This window comes from Papio anubis, chromosome 2 (genome assembly GCF_008728515.1).
Source record: "Papio anubis isolate 15944 chromosome 2, Panubis1.0, whole genome shotgun sequence".
Taxonomy (NCBI): domain Eukaryota; kingdom Metazoa; phylum Chordata; class Mammalia; order Primates; family Cercopithecidae; genus Papio; species Papio anubis.
The window spans coordinates 98,336,858-98,362,546 of record NC_044977.1 but is presented as its reverse complement, the minus strand read 5'-3'; the positions used below and the strand labels follow the sequence as shown (position 1 = coordinate 98,362,546).

At 40.3% G+C, this 25,689-nt stretch overlaps 1 pseudogene; it reads left to right on the top strand.

Moving 5' to 3' along the window:
* Positions 1–1,062: 1,062 nt before the first annotated feature.
* On the top strand, positions 1,063–25,407 carry LOC101011146 (annotated as a pseudogene).
* The last annotated feature ends 282 nt before the right edge of the window (positions 25,408–25,689 follow it).

Here is a 25,689-nt window from a genome sequence, read left to right as displayed (position 1 = left end):
ACCCTCTGTTTCTTGCTGGAAACTGGCAGATCCTCCTCTAAACCAAGGGAAAGTTAGGAGTGTTCCGTGACAAGAGGAATGCCTGGAACCAGGATTGAATACCACCAGCAGTTTGTCTGTCTCTGTCTCTGCCTCTTATATCTCACTCTAGATCTGTTTTTGCCACTTGGCCAGAGACACAGGGACATGGATAGCACAGGAATAGAGAATTTGAAACTGGATTCCCTTGGCTTGTCTAGTTTCAGCACTGTGGTGGAGGACAGTTGCCTGCTGTGACTGGCTTCCACACAAAACCTCAGGCTTTCATATCAGAGGCAGGAGATTACTTAGCCAGGTGTAGGCACATCCCAGAAGTACAAGGGAGTTACCATTCCCAATCCTCAATCAATAGTTGATGAGATCGTGTCCCTGGTCCTTTTCTGGGGGAAAATTGGAGGCACATTTTATATAGTTCCTCAGAGGGTATGCAATGGATTGAGCTCCAGTTGCCCAGAATTTCACTAATGCCATCTCTCTTAGTCCATTTTGTGCTGCTATAACAGAATACCTGGGACTGAGTTATTTATTACAAAAACCCAGAAATTTATTTCTTACAATCCAAGATCAAGACACCAGCATCTGATTAGGGCCTTCTTGCTGTGTCCTTAGATGACAGAAGGCAGAAGAGGGGAAGCAGGAAGAACTCCTGTCATCAAGCTCCTTTCAAACACCCCTAATCCCATTCATGAGGGAGGGGCCCTTACGGCCTAATCACTTCTTAACGGCACTGCCTCTTAATACTGTCATGTAACTGGCAACATCTGAATTTTGGAGGGGACACATTCAAACCTTAGCACCATTTGTTGACCTGTCTCCTTTACCTGTCTTACTTTCCCTTTTTCCTCACATCTGTTTCCTGGGATCACCTCACAAATAAACCTCCTCACCCAAATTCTTGTTTGAGGGTCTGCTTTTGGTGAAACCTAAACCAGATAGAAAAGCTTTCATCTTTCTAGTACAGTGTATGGTGTGTCATCTTCTGAGAGGAAGGGAGAAAGGTCACAGTAGGGTGACTCAAGGGAGATGAGAAACATCAGTGCGGTAGTCATGAAGGGGTCGGATGAGATTGGAATTCATCCTCTTGAGGAGAGTTTAGCCATGCAGTGCTACGACTATGTCCACACGGCCCAAGCCAGGAGAGAGCAGGAGGTGGTTGAAGGACGGGAAGACATGCAATGGGAAGGACCTCCAGACACTGCTTCAGGCTGTGGGTTGAGTTTAATTTTCTCCATGTTACTTATTTTGGGACCCAGGCTGGATGGGAGGTAGCTTCCTGGGGAATGCTGTTCTGATGACAGATGGCAGAAGCCCAAGAAAGCAAACCAAACCATCCAAGTACATTTAATGCCTGTGGTTGAATGGACATATGGTACCTCTACTCACATTCCAAGTCACAGATCAAACCCAAAACCAGTGGAGCAAGGGTGTACACATGGCCAACAAGAAAGCCTTGGCAAGGACAACAAAGGATGATGAACAAGTAACACCATCTACCTGTCCAGTCTACAAAAAGTATGCAGCTGGCTTCTCCCTTTTTCCATAGAGGCACAGGGACACCAAGTGGTGCTCTCTGATGACTGGCAGTATCAGCCACATCCCAGCCCCCCAAAAGTCACTTAACACCCAGTTTCCCATGAGTCACTCAAAAATAAATTCCTGAAGTGGTCTTTAAATCTGTGCTCTCACATCCTGTTCCAACCAAGCCTAAACTATGTATTTCTCTACTTGGCAGTCAGGATCTAAAACAGGGCAGAGAGAATGACATCAGGGTGCAGGGTTTCCTTCTTTTCTGCTCTTCTTTGAGTAGGATAATTTTGCAGAAGGCATCTCCTCCTTTAGGTGTGAGGTTAGAACTTGTTGAATTCCCCCTGACACTATGGAGTCACTAGACTCCCACGAAGGGTCCTGATGGGAGTGGAACCCAGATGGGGAATGTGCCAAAATACTTTCTTCATGACAAAGAATGCACGGCTCAAATAATAATCATGGTGTCTACATTACCAGATAATGTATGTCCCCACACACACATGCACACAGCACGCACGCACACACACGCACGCACACACTCTTCTTTTCCCTCTTTTCTCCCATTTTTGCCTCAGTAGTTGATAAGTTTTGGATTTGTGTTCCCACTCAAATCTCATGTCAAATTATGATTCCCATGGTTGGAGGTGGGGCCTGATGGGAGGTGATTGGATTGGGGAGGTCTCTAATGGTTTAGCATCATCTCCCAGTGCTGTTCCTGTAACAGAGTTCTCACGAGATTTGGTTGTTTAAAAGTATATAGCACCTGCTTGCTCTCTCTCTTCCTCCTGCTCCAGCCATGTAAGACATGCCTGTTTTTCCTTCACCTTCCGCCATGATTGAAAGTTTCCTGAGGCTTCCCCAGAAGGTCCTATGCTTCCGGGACAGCCTGCAGAACCAAGAGCCAATTAAACCTCTTTTCTTTATAAATTGCCCAGTCTCAGGTATTTATAGCAATGTGAGAATGGACTAACACAGTGATACTAATGAGGAAGTAGGCTGGCTGTGCATCAGAGTCAGGAGAAATGGGATGCAATTGTACATGGACTTGAGAAAAGCATTCGATAAAAACACAATTCTCAGCATAGCACGGAGACGTAGAATGTGTATTAATTAACATTTTAGGAGTTATGGATGTTAACTTTCATTGGTATATAGTATATGTTTCATAATACTAATGCAGTCTGTTAAAAATGAGGTTCCAACAACTGTGTTAGGTTTTCAGGAAATAAAGGAATTACAGAAACTTTTTCAGGTGTGTCTTCCTGCAAAAGTAGGTCTCATTATTTCCACTGACCTTGAGAGAACAGACTTGGTGAGATCAGAATACTTGCCAAAGGCCACACAGTAAAATGGCAGACTGGGGACCAGGGAGGTGTGAGGTTCAATGGTAAAAGAAAGGCCCTAGCATTAAGCTAGACCTGTTTTTGAGTCACAGGGAGTTTTAGCTAGTGTCCCTGTGACTCAAAAGCAGGTCTAGCATGTCTCCTTCTTTCTCTCGGGTAGAATAGTGCTAAGTAAGGAAGGAGGAGAAAGAATCTCAAGTTGTGGACATTCAGAGAGACCAAACCTCAAACTCGTCACAGAAGGTGACTACATAATAGGTTCCACCACTCTGTCATGAATATCTGTTATCGTATATCCAAGTCTCACAGGTCAAGGCAAGAATGGTGATATTTCATTCATCAGTACTTCCCTCACCCTCAGAGTGGTTTTCCTCTCTGTGAAGGTCGAGTTTCTCTCCACTCTGAATAAATTAAAAGCTGGCATTGTGATTTTCCTGTGAATGGAGAGGGCAGGCCCATGGCCTTTCCTCCTGCTGCAGAAGCAAGATAGCAGAGGCAGAGGCAGGGCATTCACCTTTCCACCAAAGCTGAATCTTTTTCCCCAGATGAATGAGAACTGTGGAGGTTCACAACAGAGAAAAGCTCTGTGACCCTCCAGGTGGCAGGAAGTGGAAGAGGGGTTTTTTCTTCAGACAACAGCCTTTCTGATTGGGGGTGCCAGCTCTTTCTGTTCCTCTTTTTAGTGGACTGTGACAGCTTCCCAGCATGCTCTTCTGTCCTTGTTCTGCCAACAGAACTCTTCTTTACTTTGGGAAAACCAGTCCATATAGTTTGGATGGACCTATAATTCTCTTCCTCCCACCCTCTCAGTCCTAGTCACAGGATGAACAGTGACCACTGATGTAGCCAGTCAGAGCACCTCATTCTCTTGGTTGCAGTGATTGGTCCACAAATGAGCACCTAATCCAAGCAGACAATCAAAGTTCTTCCACAAGATTCGTTATATTAACAATGAGGCAGCTGCCCCGTCTTTGTCTTGGATAAAGTAGGATGAGTGAGTCCACCTTATAATGCAGCCAGCACAGAGGATTGACACGGGTGAGAGAAAAGGAAAGGGACAGAGTTTGGACAGCATCCTTTAACACCTGAATCCATCTATGCCTGAATGGAGACCAATAACTGGATTTCCTATGTATAGTAGTTAATAAATTCCAATTTTGTGCAAGCTCATTTGAGCCACGTTCATGTTACATTCAATTACATTTGAACCTTGACTTCTATAAATTCCGTACTGCATTTATCCAGGTGAATGGTGGAAGAAATCTTTTTTCTTGGGGTGGGAAGGATATTTGTGACTAAATCAAAGATTCACACTCCTCCTTGGAAAAGGCCATTTAAATGTGCATATATTGTGTTGATCATTGTCTTTTCCTGCCATCTTCTGCCTTGTGCTGGAGCTAAATGCAATTTGAGCCCTCAGTCTGGAAGGCTCTGGAGTTGTAAAATGCTCAAGGTTCTCACAGTCTCTCTTCTCTCCTCCTCCATGCTGACGGAGTAGATGTGGAGGAGAGAGTTTTAGATCTCTTCCCCTTAACACACAGCTGGGATGCTGCTGGGAAGGAAACAGTTCGTGAACCCCATTTCATTTCAGCAAAGGTTTAGAATGCGTAAGACTTAGCCGTGGCCTTGAGAATGTTTTGGTGAGGGTAGGGGGGATGATCATCCATATGTATGATGTTGAATGTCCTCTTCAGAATAGTCACCTGTGAAATGTCCCTTGTACTGAGCCAGGTCTGCCTCTCCAACGTCACCGGGTGGCCCACACACAGCTGAACTGCAAGTGTGGTGCTCTCTGGTAGGAAAAAACTGCAGTCTGCTTAATTTCTCTGAGCCCCATTGACAGTGAAGTGGCTACATGATTACAGGGAACTAAGGCTGATTTACAAAGTAGGGCTTGTGCAAAGATGTTATTGCTGTGCTTTCAAGCTCTGAGGACTGCGGAGACAAACTATTGGCTTTGCAAATTAGTAAAACAAGCCTTCTGAAATTAGGCTAGGTCTGAAATAAGTTGAATTAAGAGCTAATAAGAATTTTTAAAACAATTATACCTTCATTAACATATAATTAAAGTACAATAAACTACACATATTTAGAATGTACACCTGTCTACACCCTTGAAGCCATCATCACAATCAAGGAAACAAACATTTCCATCTCCCCTCAAAGTTTTCCGGTGTCTCTTCCCTCCTTTAACCCCCTCCCCATGCAACCCCTGATCTCTTTTCCATTACTATAGATTAGTTTCCAGTTTTTAGAATTACTAATAACAATGTCAGAGTAAGTTTAAAACAGTGTCTAAATAAGACAGGGCTACCTCCTCTGAACAGGTGGGGAAAGCTCCCCTGAATTTGTCCAGTTGAGGGCAGAGGCACTCTGCCCGCTCTAAATTCCTAGTTTTCCTCTCACTGTCCCTTGAGAAACAAGCCATATGCTAGCTGGGATGGTGGTGTGTGATATGGAAACTTTGCAATAGGAGCTAGCGAGGAAGAGCCAAGCATATTAGGGGGATGGAGTGGAAGATGAGAGGAAAAATGTGAAAGGAGGGTGAGAGGTAGACAGGGACTGATCCTGGGCACTACACCTTTGTCAAGGTTAAAATCAAAGAAATGAACTTTAAACTCAAGCACAAGGAATGTAGGAGGATTGCCTTTAAATGCCAATGTCTCTAAACAATGAAGCAAGTTACTGGCAGAAATGGTGAAGTTGCTCCTTGTGGCATTCCATTTTATTTTAAAAAGATACATTCTTATCTTTATGACTCCAAGTAGCCATGGTCCAGTCTAAAGGCAGAGGAATGGACTAAAGATATTCTAAAATCTCATCCAGGTCTGACTGTCATAAAGTATGTTTTACACAGACATACTTTAAGAGTAGCTGGCCGGGCATGCTGGCTCACGCCTGAATTCCAGCACTTTGGGAGGTTGAGGCAGGTGGATCACCTGAGATCAGGAGTTCGAGACCAGCCTGGCCAACATGGTGAAATCCCCATCTCTACTAAAAATACAAAAATTATCTGAGCGTGGTGGTGCACGCCTGTGATCTCAGCTACTCGGGAGGCTGAGGTGGGAGAATTGTTTGAACCTGGTAGGCAGAGGTTGCAGTAAGCGGAGATTGAGCCACTGCACTGCACTCCAGTCTGGGTGACAGAGCGAGACTCGGTCTAAAAAAAAAGTAGTTAATTGAGTGAATATTATTTATTTAATTTGTTTATGTGACAGTCTTGCTCTGTCATCCAGATTGGAATGCTATGGCACGATCTCAACTCACTGCAACTTGAGTGAACATTTAAAAGTGCCTGAACTTAACTTGACAAGGTCCATTTTGAGACTGAGTGGTAAAACCTTTGTGTCAAGATCAGCAGTGATGTGGGACACGGGTCTGTTCCGCATGCCAGCTGCAGTGTGCACACTCGGCTGCTGTCCTGGGACTAGAGACAGGGCAAACATGACCCACCATTGCTGTCATAAACTGCCTTTGAAACATAATTTTAGGCTCAGTAAGTAGCATCATTAAAACTGTAAGAAGGCATCATTAAAACTGATATTATTTACATGTACAAATAAATCATGCTCAGACTTCCCCCATACATTCTCTCTCAAGCAATAAAAAAAATTGATGGATACAATTCTATTGTTGAACAAATATCAACTCTGATATCTTGGCTCTCTTCAGTGCTTCAGGGCTACAGGTGGTCACTATTTGCTACCTGAAATATCATTTTGTTTATCTTTTATAAAACCACATTGCAATTACGTTAGAAATTAATGTCAAATGAATTGGTAATCAATCCTTGAGTGTCTCCTCATCTGGGGAGGAGGTGGAGTACTGGGGGAAGTACTCTGAAGTCATTAAAGGTGGAAAATTCTCCCCTTTGTGGTTTTCCTCACTTTGTGGTGTCAGTGTCTGTGTGCTTGCTTGCTCCCCGAGCTGATCCCCAAGGCAGAGGCCATGCCATATTTGTCTTTAAATTCTTAGTAGCTAACCCAGTGTTAATACATAGCAAGAACTAAATAAACATGTATTGAATAAAGGAATGAATGAACCAGAGTTACTACTGTCAAAAATATTCATATTTTTTCTAGCTTTTTCATAAAATAGGTAAGTGTTTAAAATATTCATGAATAGATTTCCCCGCCCCGCCATGGGTTCATTATTTCCTTAAAGTGTGATTCCATGAATTTGATTTTTGGATTAAGGAATATATATTTTATCTTTTTAATGTATTTAATATTGCTTTTAAAGCTGATTTTAAAATCAATTTATAATTGTAACATCAGCAATAATGGGACAACGATTATTATAGCACATAGACTTTATGTGTGTCCTAATATAATGCAGTTTGAAATACACAGTGCTATGACATATTTTTTCCCAATATTTTAACCTTAATTTAGAAATAACTTTTAGTCTCAGAAGATGGGTTGTTCTATAAGACATCTGTCTGATCAGGTCTCTTCAACCGGTCAGTGTCATGAAACACTAAAAAGGGGGGAAAGAGGATATTCTAGATGAAAAGAGATTTGAAAGACACAACAACAAAGGCAATCTGTGGACCTTGATTGGATGTTTGTTCAAACCAATTAGCTAAAAAGTCATTTGGAGGACAATTGGGAACATATAAATATAAAATGAATATTAGATAATATAAAGGATTTTGTTTGTTTGTTTGTTTGAGACTGAGTCTGTTGCCCAGGCTGGAGTGCAGTGGTATGATCTCAGCTCACTGGAACCTCCTCCTCCTGGATTCCAGTGATTCTCTTGCCTCAACCTCCTGAGTATCTGGGACTACAGGCGTACACCACAACACCTGGCTATTTTTTTGTGTTTTTAGTAGAGACAGGGTTTCACCATGTTGGCCAAGCTGGTCTCAAACTCCCAACCTCAAGTGATCTGCCTGCCTTGGCCTCCCAAGGTGCTGGGATTACAGGTGTTAGCCACGACACCTGGTCAATGCTTTTCTTTTAGGTTGAAGAAATCCCTTTAGCATTTCTTGTGGGACAGATCTGGTGTTGAAATCCCTCAGCTTTTGTTTGTCTGGGAAAGTCTTTTTTTCTCCCTTCATGCTTAAGGGATATTTTCACCAGATATATTACTCTAGGGTAAAAGTTTTTCCTTCAGCACTTTAAACGTCTCATGCCACTCTCTCCTGGCCTATAAGGTTTCACTGAAAAGTCTGCTGCCAGTCATTTTGGAGCTCCATTGTATGTTACATGTTTCTTTTCTCTTGCTGCTTTTAGAATTTTTTATCTTTGACCTTTGGGAGTTTGATTATAAAATGCCTCGAAGTAGTCTTCTTTGGGTTAAATCTGCCTGGTGTTCTATAACCTTCTTGTACTTGAATGTTGATATATTCTCTAAGTGTGAGAAATTCTCTGTTATTACCCCTTTTAGTAAACTTTCTACCCCTATCTCTTTTGCTACTTTCTCCTTAAAGCCAATAACTCTCAGAGTGGTCCATTTGAGGCTATTGACTATCTTCTAGATCTTGTAGGCATGCTTCATTGTTTTTTAATCCTTTTTCTTTTGTCTCCTCTGACTGTGTATATTCAAAAAGTCTGTCTTCAAGTTCACTAATTCTTTTTTCTGCTTGATCAATTCTGCTATTAAGAGACTCTCATGCATTCTTCAATGTGTCAGTTGCATTTTCAACTCTAGAATTTCTGCTTGATCCTTTTTAATTATTGTAATCCCTTTGTTACATTTATCTGATAGAATTCTAAATTCCTTCTCTGCATTTTATTTGAGTTGCCTCAAAAAAACTATTTTGATTTCTTTGTCTGAATGGTCATATATCTCTGTTTCTCCAGGGTTGGTCCCTGATAACGTATTGAATTCATTTGGTGAGATCATGTTTTCCTGGATGGTATTGATACTTGAAGATGTTCTTCAGTGTCTGGACATTGAAGAGTTAGGTATTTGTTGTAGTCTTCACAGCCTGGGCTTGTTTGTACCTGTCTTTCTTGGGAAGGCTTTCTATATATTCAAAGGGACTTGGGATTCAAGCCCAATAACACTGTGGTTTTTATAGACTCAGAGGTACCACCTTTGTGGTCTTGGATAAGAACCAGAAGACTTCTCTAGATTATCAAGCAAGAGTCTCTTTTTTTTTCCCCTTACTTTCCCCCAAACAAACAGAGTCTCTCTCTGTGTGCTGAGCTACCTGTAACTGGGGGTGTGATGATGTAAGCACATCTGTGGCCATCACCACAGGGACTGCTCTGGGTCAGATCTGAAGCCAGCACAACACTGGACCTTGCCTAAGGCCCTTCCCTTCAGGGTGGTGAGTTTCACCAGGTCCCAGGCATATCTGGAGGTGCTGTTTGGGAGCCAGGAATTGGAGTCAAAAACTTAGCAATTTATCTGATGTTCTATTCTCCATGGCTAAGCTGGTGCTCAAACCACAACACAAAGTCCTTCCTGCTCTTTCCTCCCATTTCCACAGACAGAGAAGTCTCTCCCTGTGGCCACCACCACCACTGGTCCATGGCGGGGTTCTGTCAGGCCACCACTAATGTCCACTTAAAGCCCAAAGTTTCTTCCATCAGCTTGTGGTGAATGCTGCCAGGCCTGGGGCTCACCCTTCAGGGCAGTGGGCTTCTCTCTAGCCCAGAGCAGGTCCAGTAATGCTGTCTAAGAGTAGGCCTAGGGGCCTGAACTTGGGACCTCTAAGAGCTCTGTCCCACTGTGGTTGAGCTGGCACTTAAAGTGGAACACAAAGTCCCCTTTACTTTTCCCTCTGCTTTTCTCAAACAGATGTAGTCTTTCCCTGTAGCCATTATAGCTGGGAATGTGCTGGATCACCCCAAAGCCAACACATGTCAGAGCCCAAGGTCCATGGCATACTCCCTGGGTATCACTGGTAGTTACTCAGGCCCCACGGGCTCTTTAATCAACAGGTGATAAATCCTGCCAAGAGTGGATCCTTCCCTTCGAGGTAGCAGGTTCTGTTTAGGTCCAGAGTGTGTCTAGAAATGTCCAGGTGCCAGGGCTTGAATGGAGGCCTTACATCTCTAACCAATTACCTATCCTACTGTGGCTAAGCTGGTACCCAAGGTGCAAGACAAAGTCCTCTTCACTCTTTGCTCCCCTCTCTTTCAACAGAAGGAAAGAATCACTTTCATTGCTGCAAGCTGCACTGCCTGGGATGGAAGGAGGGATGGCACAAATATTCCTTTAGCCACATCAGCTGGTGTCTCCCTAGGTCACTACTCACCCTAGTTTATAGGCTCTAAGTCCAGCCTAGCGCTAGGAGTTGCCTAAGGATTGCAGTCCTTGTGTCCTAGACTGTCTTTCAAGTTCACCTACGACTCCAGAGCACTTCAGCCCACAGTAGTGAGGCTTGCTGAGAAACTCAAGTTCTGACCGCTGGGATGGGCTATTCCCCTCTGGCTCAGTCTGGTCCATTCACAGGCACTTCCTGAGCCCAGCATGGCTTTATTCTCCTCTATGGCAGGGCAGTACAGAGGTCAGTGTAATGTCCCCCAGTGAATGCACTCTCCTGGTGATTCAAGACTCTCTCCTGCCTTCCTCAATGCCTCTTTTGGCGATACAAAGTTAAATCCAGGTACTGTGATTGCTTACCTGATTTTTGTTTCCTATGATGGTGCTTTTCTCTGTGGAGATAGTTGTTAAAGCCTGGTGTTCCAGCAGGGAGGACAAATGGTGAAGGCTTCCATTCTGCCATGTTGCTCCACCCTCCTGATTGTGAAATTTCAATTAGCACATTATCCTGCCAAGTGAAAAAGAGTCTCATTATGGTACGCAGTCTTGTGCTGACATCTTGGGACAAGCTGCCCACAGCATGAAGTTGTCAACTTCTTGGCCTAGTTCGCAGTCTGAATGTCTCTGGTTATGCTATAGGGTGGCTTGTTGAACTTTCAGAGTGGCCTATACATCAGGCATGAGACTTGTTTCTTAAGATTACCTAGTTTCTGCTTGTAGGGCTTCAGGAATAGAACAGTTCCCAGTTTTCATAATTTTATAGAAGTTGGATTGAAGAAACCTAGAATAATTTAGAATCTAAGTCTACAGGTACATAACAAGTACTCAAAATAATGCATAGGACTACAATCTAATAAATAAGTGTATTATAGCTTTTCCTTAGAAATATAACTTTTTCTGTCTATATTGATCACATAATAATCTCATATTTGAAATCCTGAGGCTAAGAAGCCAAACCAAAGTAGACTTCAGATTTTACTTCCAGTCTGAAGGTTCCTGAGCCTGCCAGGAAATGACAATTTTTACTTACTCTCTGTAAGACTGGGAACCCTTGAAACCAGGCATTCTGTACACATTCTCAAACGTAATATTCCAGTCAGAGCTTTGGTAATATAACAAATGTTTCCTGTTGTATGCTGTTACAAAGAGAGCAAATTTTTATTGAACTTATGCAAATAACTATATTGCCTATATCACACACAACTATATAACTATATTATGCAGAAAACTAAATGAATATTCACAGATAGTTTCCACCTTTTGGAGAATTCAAGTAGGGAGAAAGAAGTAAATGCTTCTACCTTTGTTCATAAAAATATACTTTACCACATTTCTTAAAAATGCAGACAGCTTAAGACAGAATATTTTCTTTTTTCTTTCTTTCCTTTTTTTTTTTTTTTTTTTGAGACAGGGTCTTGCTCTGTTGCTGAGGCTGGACTGCAGTGGTGTGATTTCGACTCACTTAAACCCCTGCCTCCCAGGCTCAGAAGACCCTCCCACCTCAATCTCCTAAGTAGCTATGACTACAGGCGGGTGCCACCATGTCTGGCTAATGTTTTTATATTTTTAGTACAGACTGGGTTTCACCATGTTTCCCAGGCTGGTCTCGAATTCCTGGTCTCAAGGGATCTACCTGCCTTGGCCTCCCAAAGTGCTGGGATTACAGGCACGAGCCACTGCACCCGGCTGAGAGAACATTTTCTTAAATCTGGAAAACAAAACATTTAAGTGAAGAACCAATAATGTTTCAAATAAAAGTCATAAAAACATTATCTTCATCAGTTATTTAATCTCCTGTAATTAATTTTTGTTGTGCTTGACCTTGATTTGTTGTCTCACAAATTCACCAGTTTCTGAGTTCTGAAGTTTTTTATTTAGTCAATTGTTCTTAAAGTTATTTAAAAAAAAAAAAAAAAAAAAACCTCCGGCCAGGCGCTGTGGCTCATGCCTGTAATTCCAGCACTTTGGGAGGCCTAGGCGATCAGATCTCTTGAAGTTGGGAGTTTGAAACAAGCCTGGCCAACATGGTGAAACCCTGTCTCTATAAAAAATACAAAAATTAGCTGGGTGTTGTTGTGCACACCTGTAATCCCAGCTACTCACGAGGCTGAGGTGGGAGGATCACTTGAACCCAGAAGGCAGAGGCTGCAGTGAACTGAGATTTCCCCACTGCACTCCAGCCTGGCAAAAGTCCATCTCAAAACAAAAAACAAGAAACAAACAAACAAACAAACAAACCCAAACCTCTATTGAAGAGTACTTGTCAGAGTCTTTTTCACAAATCTGATTGCAAATACTGTCAGAGAAAAATCAAAACAATAACTACAGATGACAAAAACTTAGAAGAACCATGGTTAAAAATCTGATAGAAGTTCATTATAATCAGCAATTGATAAGGAAATTGATTATTTCTGTGACATATAACATAATAAGCAGAATTATGACTGATGATATATTGGATTTTAAGAGTTTTATACACTTTGGAACATTCATATCAATAACACATAGATGCAACTGAAAGAAGATCTAGTGTCATTTATTTGACAGTGCTTCCCATGTAACTTACTAAATAAGGCTAATCATTTAATATCTCTAAAGATGAGAGATACATCCTTTGATGCTCTCCAGGGATCTGGCTGTAATATCCCAAAGTTGATTATAGGTCAAAAAGACTTAATTTAGAATTTTGATAATGGGGAGGCCTGTTAAAGATGACAAAATGTTTAAAACCCTTGATTAAGACAGGATAACAGGCTGAGTACAGTGGCTCATGCCTGTAATTTTAGCACTCTTGGGAGGCCAAGGCAGGCAGATCACTTGAGCCCAGGAGTTTGAGACAAGGCTGTGCAACATAGCGAGAGCCTGTCAGTATAAAAAATACAAAAATTAGCTGGGCATGGTGGTGTGCCCCTACAGTCACAGCTATTTAGGAGGCTCAGGTGGGAGAATCACCTGAGCCCAGGAAGTCAAGGCTGCAGTGAACCGTGATGGTGCCACTGCACTTCAGCCCGGGTGACAGAGTGAGACCCTGTCTCAAAAAAAAAAAAAAAAGAAAGACAGGATAACAGGTCACTGTTAATTAAGTAATAAAATTGAATAATAGTAAGTCATTTAACCAGAGTGATAATCAGAATTCAAACACAAAACAGAAACTTACACTGATGTAAAAGAAAAAATGCTTTAGCCCTTTCAAAGCCTGGTTTTCCCAAGTAATCAGAAAACCTAATAAAGACAACACAGGAAAGTGTCTTCATAAAGCATATACATTTTGTTCTTAGGCTAGTTACCAAAAAGATAAAGAAAAACCTCCTTCAATGTGATTATCTCTTCTCATAGGAAGCCCATTCAGGTACCTGGAAGTTGAACCTGATGAAAAGGTACTTGCATTTTATCAGATATAGTAAGAGTGTGGGCCCAAAGGTGATGAGCATTGTATCATATTAGAGAGAAATGTAAACAAGAAAACTAGTACCTTGTACAGGGAAATGCATGGCTCTTAGGAAAAGCATCAGATGTCTCCTTGTTACATGGAGCAATTAGGACACATCAAGAAATTGTTATGCAGAAGGAAAACATTGCTTTCCCAGGCCTTCAAAATAGAGCATTTCAGTGTCAGGTCATAACAGCAGAGTTAGTACTGAAGAAAAAAGTTACAGGAGCTGACAGGAAAGTTAAAAGAGTTATCACCCCAGCTAAACCAGAAGATGTGTGTGTGTGTGACCTGCAAATCACGTGCAGCAAAATGCAGTAAAAGTTGAATTTCTGAGACATGAATTTGAGAAGCCTTAAGAGCCTTAGAGAACTTCTCTACCTTGAGAAATTAAATAACCACTCTAAACAAAGAAGGCATTTCCAACCTGAAAGTAGAGAAATTAAATGCATCTCAGAAACTCAGCAGAAATAGAAACTGTAAAACAAGAAGAAGCTGCAGTTTGTAATACACCTGTTAAACAGCTTTCAGAATTAAAAATCAAAACTCCTTGCAGTGTTACTAAGAGCAGATCAATACTTCAAGAAAACTTTGTTGTTTTAACATAGGAGAGCAGATTATTTTGTTTTCTATCATTGTATTTTTTTTTTTTTTCTTGAGATGGAGTCTCGCTCTGTCTCCCAGGCTGGAGTGCAGTGGCACAATCTCGGCTCACTGCAAGCTCCGCCTCCCGGGTTCATGCCATTCTCCTGCCTCAGCCTTCCGAGTAGCTGGGACTACAGGCGCCTGCCACTACGCCTGGCTAATTTTTAAATTTTTTTTTTTTAGTAGAGATGGGGTTTCACCGTGTTAGCCAGGATGGTCTCGATCTCCTAACCTTGTGATTTGCCCACCTTGGCCTCCCAAAGTGCTGGGATTACAGGCATGTGCCACTGCAACCAGCCCTATCATTGTATTTTTAATATCACAGCTCAATTTTTAGAAGGACTTATAATTTCCTTCTAATTATAGCCAACTTGATCACACACAAAAATGTCTTTCATAAATTCATGCTTCACAAACATTTTGTGATGTACACATACCTTCCACGACATGCTTAGACTTTCTGCTTTGAATTATACTCCCTCTTTCTTAAATAACCAGTCATTTGACTTTCAGACAAAAATTTACCACACATAATTCTTTCCCATACAAAATTATTCTTTTTTCTTTTTAACTCTTTACCAAAACTATATCCTCATACTTAACAACTTTCTTTACATCTCTCTCTGTCCTACTTACTGGTTTATTTCTATCTTGTTTATATTTCCTTCCCAAATTCATATTTTGAAATAACCTTTAATAACCTCTGAACTTAGAACACGTGTTTTTTTAATTCTAAATGAAGAACACATTTTTATTCGTTTCTTACATTTTATCTCGTAAAAATCTTTGGCATGCTTTATATACAGAATTTTATATATTAATTAGAATTTTCAATTCTTAGTAACCTTAATTTCTAGTGAAAACCTAGGAAGCAAGAAATTTTTAAAAATGTTATGACAACATGTTTATTTTTGAAGTGTTTTTATTTTTATAGATTTTGGAGATGCAAGTGCAGTTTAAAAAACAGATTTAGGAGGTACAAGTGCAGTTTTGTTAAATGGATATATTGCATAGCACTGAAGTCCAAGCTTTTAGTGTAGCCATCACCCAAATAGTGTTCATTGTACCCATCAAATAACTTATCAACCCTCACCCTCCTTCCACCCTCTCACCCTTCCAAGTCTCCAATGTCCATTATTCCACTCAATATGTTCATATGTGCACATTATTTAGATCCCACTGTTTGTTTGTTGTTGTTTTTTTTGAGACAGAGTCTCATTCTATCACCCATGCTGGAGTACAGTGGTGTGATCTTGGCTCACTACAATCTCTGCCACCCAGGTTCAAGCAATTCTTCTACCTCAGCCTCCTGAGTAGCTGGGATTACAGGCACCTGCCACCAAGACTGACTAATTTTTGTGTTTTTAGCAGAGGTGGGGTTTTGCCATGTTGGCCAGGCTGGTCCTGAACTCCTGGCCTCAAGTGATCTACTCATCTCAGCCTCCCAAAGTGCTGGGATTACACTGCACCCAGCCTAGCTCTCACTTCTAATTGAGGACATGCAGTATTTGACTTTCTGTTTCTGAGTTATTTCACTTAATAACCTCTAGTTTCATTTGTGTTTTTGCAAAAGACATGATTTTATTCTTTCCATAGCTGAGGAGTATTTCATGATATATATATATACCACATTTTCCTTATCCAATCATTGATGGATATTTAAGTAGATCCCATATCTTTGCTTTTGTGAATAGTGCTACAATAAACATGTGAGTGCAGATATCCTTTTTATGTAATGATTTATTTTCCTTTGAGTAGATACCCAGTAGTGGGCTTGGTGGATTAAATGGTAGTTCTATTTTTAGTTCTATGAGAAATATCCATACTGTTTCCCATAGAGGTTGTACTAATTTACATCCCCACCAACTGTGTTTAAGAATTCCCTTTTTTCCATATCCTCACCAACATCTGTAATTATTTTGATAATAGCCATTTTTAATAATAGCCATTCTCACTGATATAAGATGGCATCTCATCTTGGTTATAATGAACATTTCTCCACTGATTAGTGATGTTTAGCATTTTTTCATCTGCTTCTTGGTCATTTCTATGTCTTCTTTTGAAAAATGTCTATTCATGTCCTTTGCCCAGTTTTCAACAGGGCTATTTGTTTTTTGTTGTAGTTGAGATATTTTAGTTCATTGCAGATTCTGAATATTAGTCCCTTGTCAGATGCATAGTTTGCAAATGTTTTCTCCCATTCTGTAGGTTGTCTTTCACTCTGTTGATTATTTTTTTTTGCTGTGCAGAAGTGTTTTAGTTTAATTAAGTCCCATTTGTGTATTTTCATGTTTGTTTCACTTGCTTTTGAGGACTTAGTCATAAATTCTTTGCCAAGCAAAGGGAGCAATTTTGAACTGTCTGTCACATATCAGTATTTTATAAATGAGAATTTTATTATTTTAGAAACATTTCCCCATAATGTAATTTGTGTGTATTGTTAGACTCAAATACACTTAGTCTTTCTATAAAATTTAAGAAGTCAAGGAAAAACATATTTATGTTCAACAATTTATGTTTTGGAATTTATCTTATTTGGAAATGACCTGGACTTTCAATGAGTATCACTTAATTTAACATAACTTTAGAATTTTAAATCCTACAAAACTTCACTTGCAAATCTTTATTCCATTTACATTTACCTAATTTATTTATTTTTATCAATATTACCTAAATTACTTATGAAAGCTGAGATATGAGATAAAGCTACTCATCATTTAAAGTAATTTCCCTGTTAAACATGTGTACAGTCTGTGAATATCAGGTGTTCACCTAAGTAAGAACTTGAAAGTTAATTATATGGGTATTTTGCTGATAACTTAAAAGACATAGCTGTTTTTATTAAGCCAACACTATTAAATTAGTCTTACTTGTCAAAGAGTTACACAAACAGAGATCATTATGTTTTTAGGCTGGGTTTATAGTTTTATTATCTTAAAATATCTAGCAGAGACAAATATAATCCTATCTGACTAGTAAACCCAGACAAAAATGTATGCTGACATTCTGAAGACATTTTTATTTTTATTTCATCAACAAATTTAAAACAAGCTTATTTATTAAAGAAATAATTACGTCACATGCACTAAAAGGCATTTGGGTTGATTACTCCATAATTTATATAAGCACTCATTTATCTAAGCCAATCTGAATAGAATTCCTTAAGGGATTTCTAGCTGACTATGGCAGATTTTGCCATGCAGACGCAACATACAGAATGTGTAAACACATATAGATACACATACCACAATAAAGATCTTATAGCTTTCATTTTAGAATTTTAGTCATGAGATAGTAATACATAGTAATATATACTTATTGGTTTATAAAAGATAGTTGGATCCAAATTATATTTCTTAGAAAATGGGGTCTGTTCATATAGCTAAATGTTATTTACCCTGATAGGTAGTCTAACGAAGGCTGTGGACCAAAATTTTGAACAAAACAGTTTGGTTTTCTTTTTTTAAATTTCTTTTGCCCCTTTACACCCCCCTCTTTTTTTTTTATCAGTTTCAAATGAATTTAGAATGAAACATTCAATTGTTTATTTTCAGCTTGAATTGTGTAAGAAAAATCAAATCTCCAAATAGGCTTGGGTTTTTTAGTAACAAATCTATGCTTTTGTTTTTGTTTTTGTTTTTTTTTAAACAAAAATGACCACATTTATTCAACAGAAGTAGTTTTAAAATATAGGAAAAACAGAATTCTATTATTACAAATTGCTATATCTTGGGGAAATCAAATATTTTCCAGGAGAATATTTTATAAATATTGACTAAAAAATATACAGTAAACCTTACTAACCAAGTATAATAAGGAATTTCAAAGGCTGTTGAACTCTACAAGCTACTAAGATCTGATTCTTTTTTGAAAAGTTTTTTTTTATTTTTTATTTATTTATTTTTTATTATACTTTAAGTTCTAGGGTACATGTGCATAACATGCAGGTTTGTTACATATGTATACTTGTGCCATGTTGGTGTACTGCACCTATCAACTCGTCAGCACCCATCAACTCGTCATTTACATCAGGTATAACTCCCAATGCAATCCCTCCCCCCTCCCCACTCCCCGTGATAGGCCCCGGTGTGTGATGTTCCCCTTCCCAAGTCCAAGTGATCTCATTGTTCAGTTCCCACCTATAAGTGAGAAAATGTGGTGTTTGGTTTTCTGTTCTTGCGATAGTTTGCTGAGAATGATGGTTTCCAGCTGCATCCATGTTCCTACAAAGGACACAAATTCATCCTTTTTTATGGCTGCATAGTATTCCATGGTGTATATGTGCCACATTTTCTTAATACAGTCTGTCACTGATGGACATTTGGGTTGATTCCAAGTCTTTGCTATTGTGAATAGTGCCGCAATAAACATACGTGTGCATGTGTCTTTATAGCAGCATGATTTATAATCCTTTGGGTATATACCCAGTAATGGGATGGCTGGGTCATATGGTACATCTAGTTCTAGATCCTTGAGGAATCGCCATACTGTTTTCCATAATGGTTGAACTAGTTTACAATCCCACCAACAGTGTAAAAGTGTTCCTATTTCTCCACATCCTCTCCAGCACCTGTTGTTTCCTGACTTTTTAATGATTGCCATTCTAACTGGTGTGAGATGGTATCTCATTGTGGTTTTGATTTGCATTTCTCTGATGGCCAGTGATGATGAACATTTTTTCATGTGTCTGTTGGCTGTATGAATGTCCTCTTTTAAGAAGTGAGGAATCCACCTTACAAGGGATATAAAGGACCTCTTCAAGGAGAACTACAAACCACTGCTCAGTGAAATAAAAGAGGACATAAACAAATGGAAGAACATACCATGCTCATGGATAGGAAGAATCAATATCGTGAAAATGGCCATACTGCCCAAGGTAATTTATAGATTCAATGCCATCCCTATCAAGCTACCAATGAGTTTCTTCACAGAATTGGAAAAAACTGCTTTAAAGTTCATATGGAACCAAAAAAGAGCCCGCATCTCCAAGACAATCCTAAGTCAAAAGAACAAAGCTGGAGGCATCACGCTACCTGACTTCAAACTATACTACAAGGCTACAGTAACCAAAACAGCATGGTACTGGTACCAAAACAGAGATATAGACCAATGGAACAGAACAGAGTCCTCAGAAATAATACCACACATCTACAGCCATCTGATCTTTGATAAACCTGAGAAAAACAAGAACTGGGGAAAGGATTCCCTATTTAATAAATGGTGCTGGGAAAATTGGCTAGCCATAAGTAGAAAGCTGAAACTGGATCCTTTCCTTACTCCTTATACAAAAATTAATTCAAGATGAATTAGAGACTTAAATGTTAGACCTAATACCATAAAAACTCTAGAAGAAAACCTAGGTAACACCATTCAGGACATAGGCATGGGCAAGGACTTCATGTCTAAAACACCAAAAGCAATGACAACAAAAGCCAAAATAGACAAATGGGATCTAATTAAACTAAAGAGCTTCTGCACAGCAAAAGAAACTACCATCAGAGTGAACAGGCAACCTACAGAATGGGAGAAAATTTTTGCAATCTACTCATCAGACAAAGGGCTAATATCCAGAACCTACAAAGAACTCAAACAAATTTACAAGAAAAAAACAAACAACCCCATCAAAAAGTGGGCAAAGGGTATGCTTTGTTTTTTTGTCTGGTTTGCTTGATTAGTCAATGTGGGTAAGAAAGCACTTTAGCAGGTTTTTTGTTTTGCTTTGTTTGCTTTTTCTGGGCATGGGAGACAAAGCCATTTTTATGCCAGAGAGACACCTCATATTATTGCTCTGAGCTTAAGATTTTGACCTGTTTAATCTGAGAGCCTAACTTATAAACATTTATTTATGTTTTGGAATTTATTTTACTTGGAAATGACTTGGACATTCTATAAGTATCACTTAATTTAACATAACTTTAGAATTTTAAATACACGGTAATATATACTTATTGGTTTATAAAAGATAGTTGGATACAAATTATATTTCTTAGAAAGTGGGGTCTGGTCATATAGCTAACTGTTATTTACCCTGATAGGTAGTCTATTTTATTTTAGAATATCAATCCCTTAATTAACTGTTCCTCACCCTAAGCAATTGTTTTTCAGGCAAACTAGAATTTACATTTTGTGTCTAGATTGTTGGTTGCCATGGAGCTGTTGTAAGTTGTAAAGCCATTAGTTTGAAAGCCTTTTAAGACTGTAAAAAAAATCTTGTCTGGAATGCCATAAGCAGTGTGTTTATCTCAATACAAGTAGAAAAATTAGCAGATTCAAAGTTGGCAGAAAAAAAATAGAGACATAGAAAACTTAGAAGGCTCTACATGTTAACTCTGCAGTTACAGTTTCTAATTCAACTTTAAGTAAAACAAGCTTGGGGAGTTTGAATGATCCCCATGATGGCCACTGGTTTAAAAACATGGCCGGGCATGGTGGCTCATACCTGCAATTCCAGTGCTTTGGGAAGCCAAGGCAGGAGGATCTCTTGAGGCCAAGAGTTCATGACCATCCCGGGTAACATAGTGAAACCCCATTTCCACCAAAAAATAAATAAATTAAAAAAAAGTAAAAACATAAAAAAATGCATGAGGAAAATCATGTAATTGGCAGGAGTCCCCAAAAACCTGGCATGGCTTAATGTTTGAGAATATCATTTTTGTTTTATATTAATCTCTCAAGAGTGAAGAAAATTCTGTAATTCCTGTCACAGAGTTTGGACGGATGTTTTAGATAGTGGTGACTGTCCTAGTGGTTTTTAATTGGCTGTCTTGTGCCCACCATTTAGAGTGTTTATTTTTGCTCTCAGAAAATGTTTAGAAACAAGCAAGGGGGAAAAAGGAGACAGATGATTTACAGATGCACATGACCAAACCCAAATGAAACAAAAAATAAGAGTGTTCACAAAAATTTTAAGCCAGGCATGCAGACCACACAAAATACTATGCCAGACATGCAGACCCAGACAAAATATAAATTCTGTAGAAACCAGAGGACTCAAATCAGAAAAGCATTGTTCTTATTCCGGATAGCACCTGCCAGAAAAGACAAAACATCTTGTATTATCTCAGAAAGCGAAAAAGAATTCACTGAGGGAAGGGAGTCCAAGAAATAAAAAGGATATTTACTAGAGCAGAAAATGTAACTCATGGCAGCATAGAGCGCAAAGGGCTCAGTTGATACTTCACTTGATACCAGGGGCTGCTGATTCCTCTGAGGTGGGTGCACTTGGGTCCCACTTCTGAGATATCATTTTATTAATCTAAATAACAAACAGGGAGGCTCTGAGAGAAAAATGTTTATTTGAGAATAGGGCACTGCAATGGGAACATATGTGCTGTAGTAAACTATGCGTATATTTAGGGAGGTAAAGACAGACAACATTTTAAAGAAAAAATGAGGATAATGACATGATTGTTTTGGAATAATTATCCTCAGCTACAAGAATCAATAATAAGAGTGGTGCCAGTACAAGATTAGATAGGCAGTTGCTGGGCAGATGTCCTTGCAGAAGAATTTTTGTGTGTGTAAGGTTGTGATGGCCTTTGTGCACAGCTTTAGTTTTTGCAGTCTTTTGTCATAATTCTTGTTATCAGGTATTTGTGCCTGTGAACTCTTCCTTTGTGGCGTTTCTTGGCTCTATTTGTGAGGATTTTTAACACAAGTGACTTTGTTTTTATTTTGACAACCTTCACAGCCCCAGTCCAACGTGATTGGTGTCCTTATAAGAAGAGGAGAAGAGACAGACAGACATACACAGTGGGAAGATGATCTGAAGATTCACAAATGGAATGCAATATGATGACAGAATCAGAGACTGGAGTGATGTGTCCACAAGCCGAGGACTGCCAGCAACATCAGAAGCGAAGAGAAAGGCATGGAACAGATTCTTCCCTAGAGCCTTCCCAGAGAGGAGGGCCCAACTCACATCTTGATTTCAGACTTCTAGCTTCCTGTGAGAAAATAAATTTCTGTTGTTTTAAGGCACCCAGTGCGTGTTACTTGTTTTTTGTTTTTTGTTTTTTTTTGAGACGGAGTCTCGCTCTATCGCCCAGGCTGGAGTGCAGTGGTGCGATCTCCACTCACTGCAAGCTCTGCCTCCCAGGTTCATGCCATTCTCCTGCCTCAGTCTCCCGAGTAGCCGGGACTACAGGCACCCTCCACTGCGCCCGGCTAATTTTTTTTTTTTTTTTTTGTATTTTCAGTAGAGCAGGATTTCACCGTGTTAGCCAGGGTGGTCTCCATCTCCCGACTTCGTGATCCGCCCGTCTCAGCCTCCCAAAGTGCTGGGATTACAGGCATGAGCCACCGCACCCGGCCACGTGTTACTTGTTACAACAGTCTTAGAAAAAGAATACAGACTCTACTAAAAATAAAATCATTGGCTCAGAAAAAAAACCATAAGCACAAATAAAAATTAAATGATTGAGTTCCAGTGTTATGGAGTGAAAAGGTCAGCAAATGCTCTCTTCCACAAACAACTATAAAACTGAACAAAACTGTAAAAAAAATCATTTCAGGGCTTGGAATAGACCAAAGGCAAACAACAAAATGAAGAGCATTTATTTATTAAAAACTGCTGAACTTTGGGTAGGAATAGTAGGAGTCTAGTTTTGCTTAAAATGAAGTTTTAACATGATTATAAGGGAAAGAAGGAAGATGTTATCTCATGCAGCTATCATCATGCTAGAACTTCTCATTCATTCTCAAAAAAATTTAAACACACAAATGACACATGAATATTTTCTCATGGCAAAATAGTAAAACAATATCAATACAATGAGATTCCATATTGATTCTCATCTTTCATTCTCATTTCTTTTCTTTGACAGTAATGCAGCTAGGAAGATAATTTATATTGTGCTTGTTTTGATATTAAATAAATAATATCACAATGTCCTATATCACTGCTGCTGGAGCCACATCTGCAAACTCCGGGGTCAGTTCCTGTGGCTCCAGCGGGGGAAGCGGGTGCTCCAGTGACCCACCCAGGGAATGATGATGAGGTGAGTGAGAATGAAGCCACAGTACAGTAGCTTTGCCTGTGTGTCTGTGAGAAATGCTCTGCAGAGTTCTTTAGCATCTCTGAGTTTCTGGAACATAAGAAAAAAATCACACTAAAAATCTACCTGTTCTCATCATGAATGACAGGGAGGGGCCAGTGTCTTCAGAAGACTTCTCCAGAGCTGTACTTAGTTACCAACCACCCAGTCCAAGCAGTGAGGATGGGCAGAGGGAGAATGGTGTCAGCTCAGGGGACAGGAAGAAACCAGTTATGGACCTTGTGGTGTACCTAAAGACAGAGACCGTCCTGCTGCCCGCCTCCAAGATATAAGCTATTTACCCAAAAGCAAAGTGGCTAACACAAATGTGACCTTGAAGCACCAAGGTGGTGATGAATCAGCAGAGTGCAGATGTGCTGCCTGTCCCAGTGCCCATTTGTGCTTGAGCAGATCCTGTGTCTGCAGCAGCAGGAACAGCAGGTACAACTCACCCAGCAGATCGCATTCAGGTGCACATGTGGACCTCCCATGCTCTCCACTTTGGCGGTGGGAGACGACCCTGGGCAGCCGCATATCCCAGCAGGTTTCTATGGCTGTGACTTTGCTCAGCCAGAAAGCTGGAAGCCAAGGTCTGTCTCCGGATGCGTTGAAACAAGCCAAACTACTTCATGCCAACATCCCTTCTGCCAACATCCCTTCTACCACCAGCTCTCTGTCCCCAGGGCTGATGCCCTTTGCGCTGAAGCCAGATGGAACCAGGTTGTTCCCAAACATCATGTCTCCTCTCCCAAGTGCTTTGCTTCCTCAGACGCCGGGCTCGGTGCTCTTCCAGAGTCCCTTCTCCACTGTGGCGCTAGACTCATCCAAGAAAGGGAAGGGGAAGCCACCGAGTATCTCCACAGTCAACGTCAAACCCAAAGACCAGGTGGTCCTTTACAAGCACAAGTGTCAGAGCAGTCTCCCTTCCATGTTTATCTGAGCCCAGCCAACCTGTGTCAAAGTTGAAGTTCCTGGCATGTTTGTGGGACCCTTAACATTGTCCCCAGGATGACTGCTTTGTTAGCAGCCCAGCCACGCCCACAGGCCCAGCCACACCGACAGCGCAAGCAACATGGCTGCATGTGGTGTGGAAAGAACTTCTCCTCCGCTGGCACTCTTCAGATTGACGGGTGGACTCACACTGGAGAGAAGTCTTTTGTATGCAACATTTGTGGGCGAGTTTTACCACCAAAGTCAGTTTCAAAGTCCTTTACATGATCCATGGGGCGAACAATAACTCAGCCCGCTGTGGGAGGAAGCTGGCTATGGAGAATACCATGGCTCTGTTAAGTACAGACAGAAAAAAGTCTCAGAAATGTTTCCCAAGGAAATCCTGGCCCCTTTGGTGAACGTGGACCCTGTTGTGTGAAACCAGTAGACCAGAATGCCCAGTGGCAGTCTGGCCATGAAGACCAATGAGATCTCTGTGATCCGGAGTGGAGGTGTTCCTAACCTCCTGGTTTCCTTGGGGGCCAGCTCCACTGTGAATACCACCACCATCTTCGAGATGGATGGCTCCCAATCAGACATCAGTGCAGATGTGGAAAAACCAGGTGTTACTGACAGTGTTCCCTCACTTCCTGGAAGAAAACAAGATTGCAGTCAGCTAAGCTAAAGGAGAACTTGCATGGAAGGAGAAATGCAGACACAGTGAAATCTCTAGAATCTGCTTTTTTGGTAAACACTCATCTCCTGTTTTCTTTTTCTTACTGATATGCAAATGATGTTTTTGAAGGTTGTGACCGCAACCTCAGGCAAGTCCTACAATCACGACTGTTGCTATGCTGCTTTGCAAAAAATTGAAAAATCAAACAACAAAAAATGTTCATATCAAAACAAATAAAGACTAGCATTAAAAATTTTTTTGGAAAGAAATGGGTCTTGCAAAGTAGCTTTTGTACTTGTGACAAACTGTATACATAGAGCCTTTGTACAACCTAGAATTTTTTCCAAAGACTGGTTACCTATTTCAAGGTAGAACCATTGGAACTTATTGAACCAACATGGAAAAGACAATGACTTAGCCTAATTGAGGGGAGAGGGGTACTGTATACTTCCATGATGACTGTATGTGTGTAAAAGGACAAGGTCTGCCATCTATTTAGGGGCCTATTTATAGACCCCAACCCTGTCCCCATCTTACTGTTTGTTTTTTTGAATGTACTTAAAAAAAAAATAAAACTAAGGTTGTAGAATTATAAAATTGCTTCAACTTTTTTTTTTAAAGACGGAGTCTTACTGTTTCACCCAGGCTGGAGTGCAGTGGCGTGATCTCGGCTCACTGCAACCTCCACCTCTTGGGTTCAAGTGATTCTCCTGCCTCAGCCTCCTGAGTAGCTGGGACTACAGGCATGTGCCACCATGCCTGGCTAATTTTTTTTGTATTTTTAATAGAGATGGGGTTTTACCGTGTTGGTCAGGCTGGTTTCAAAATCCTGACCTCAAATTA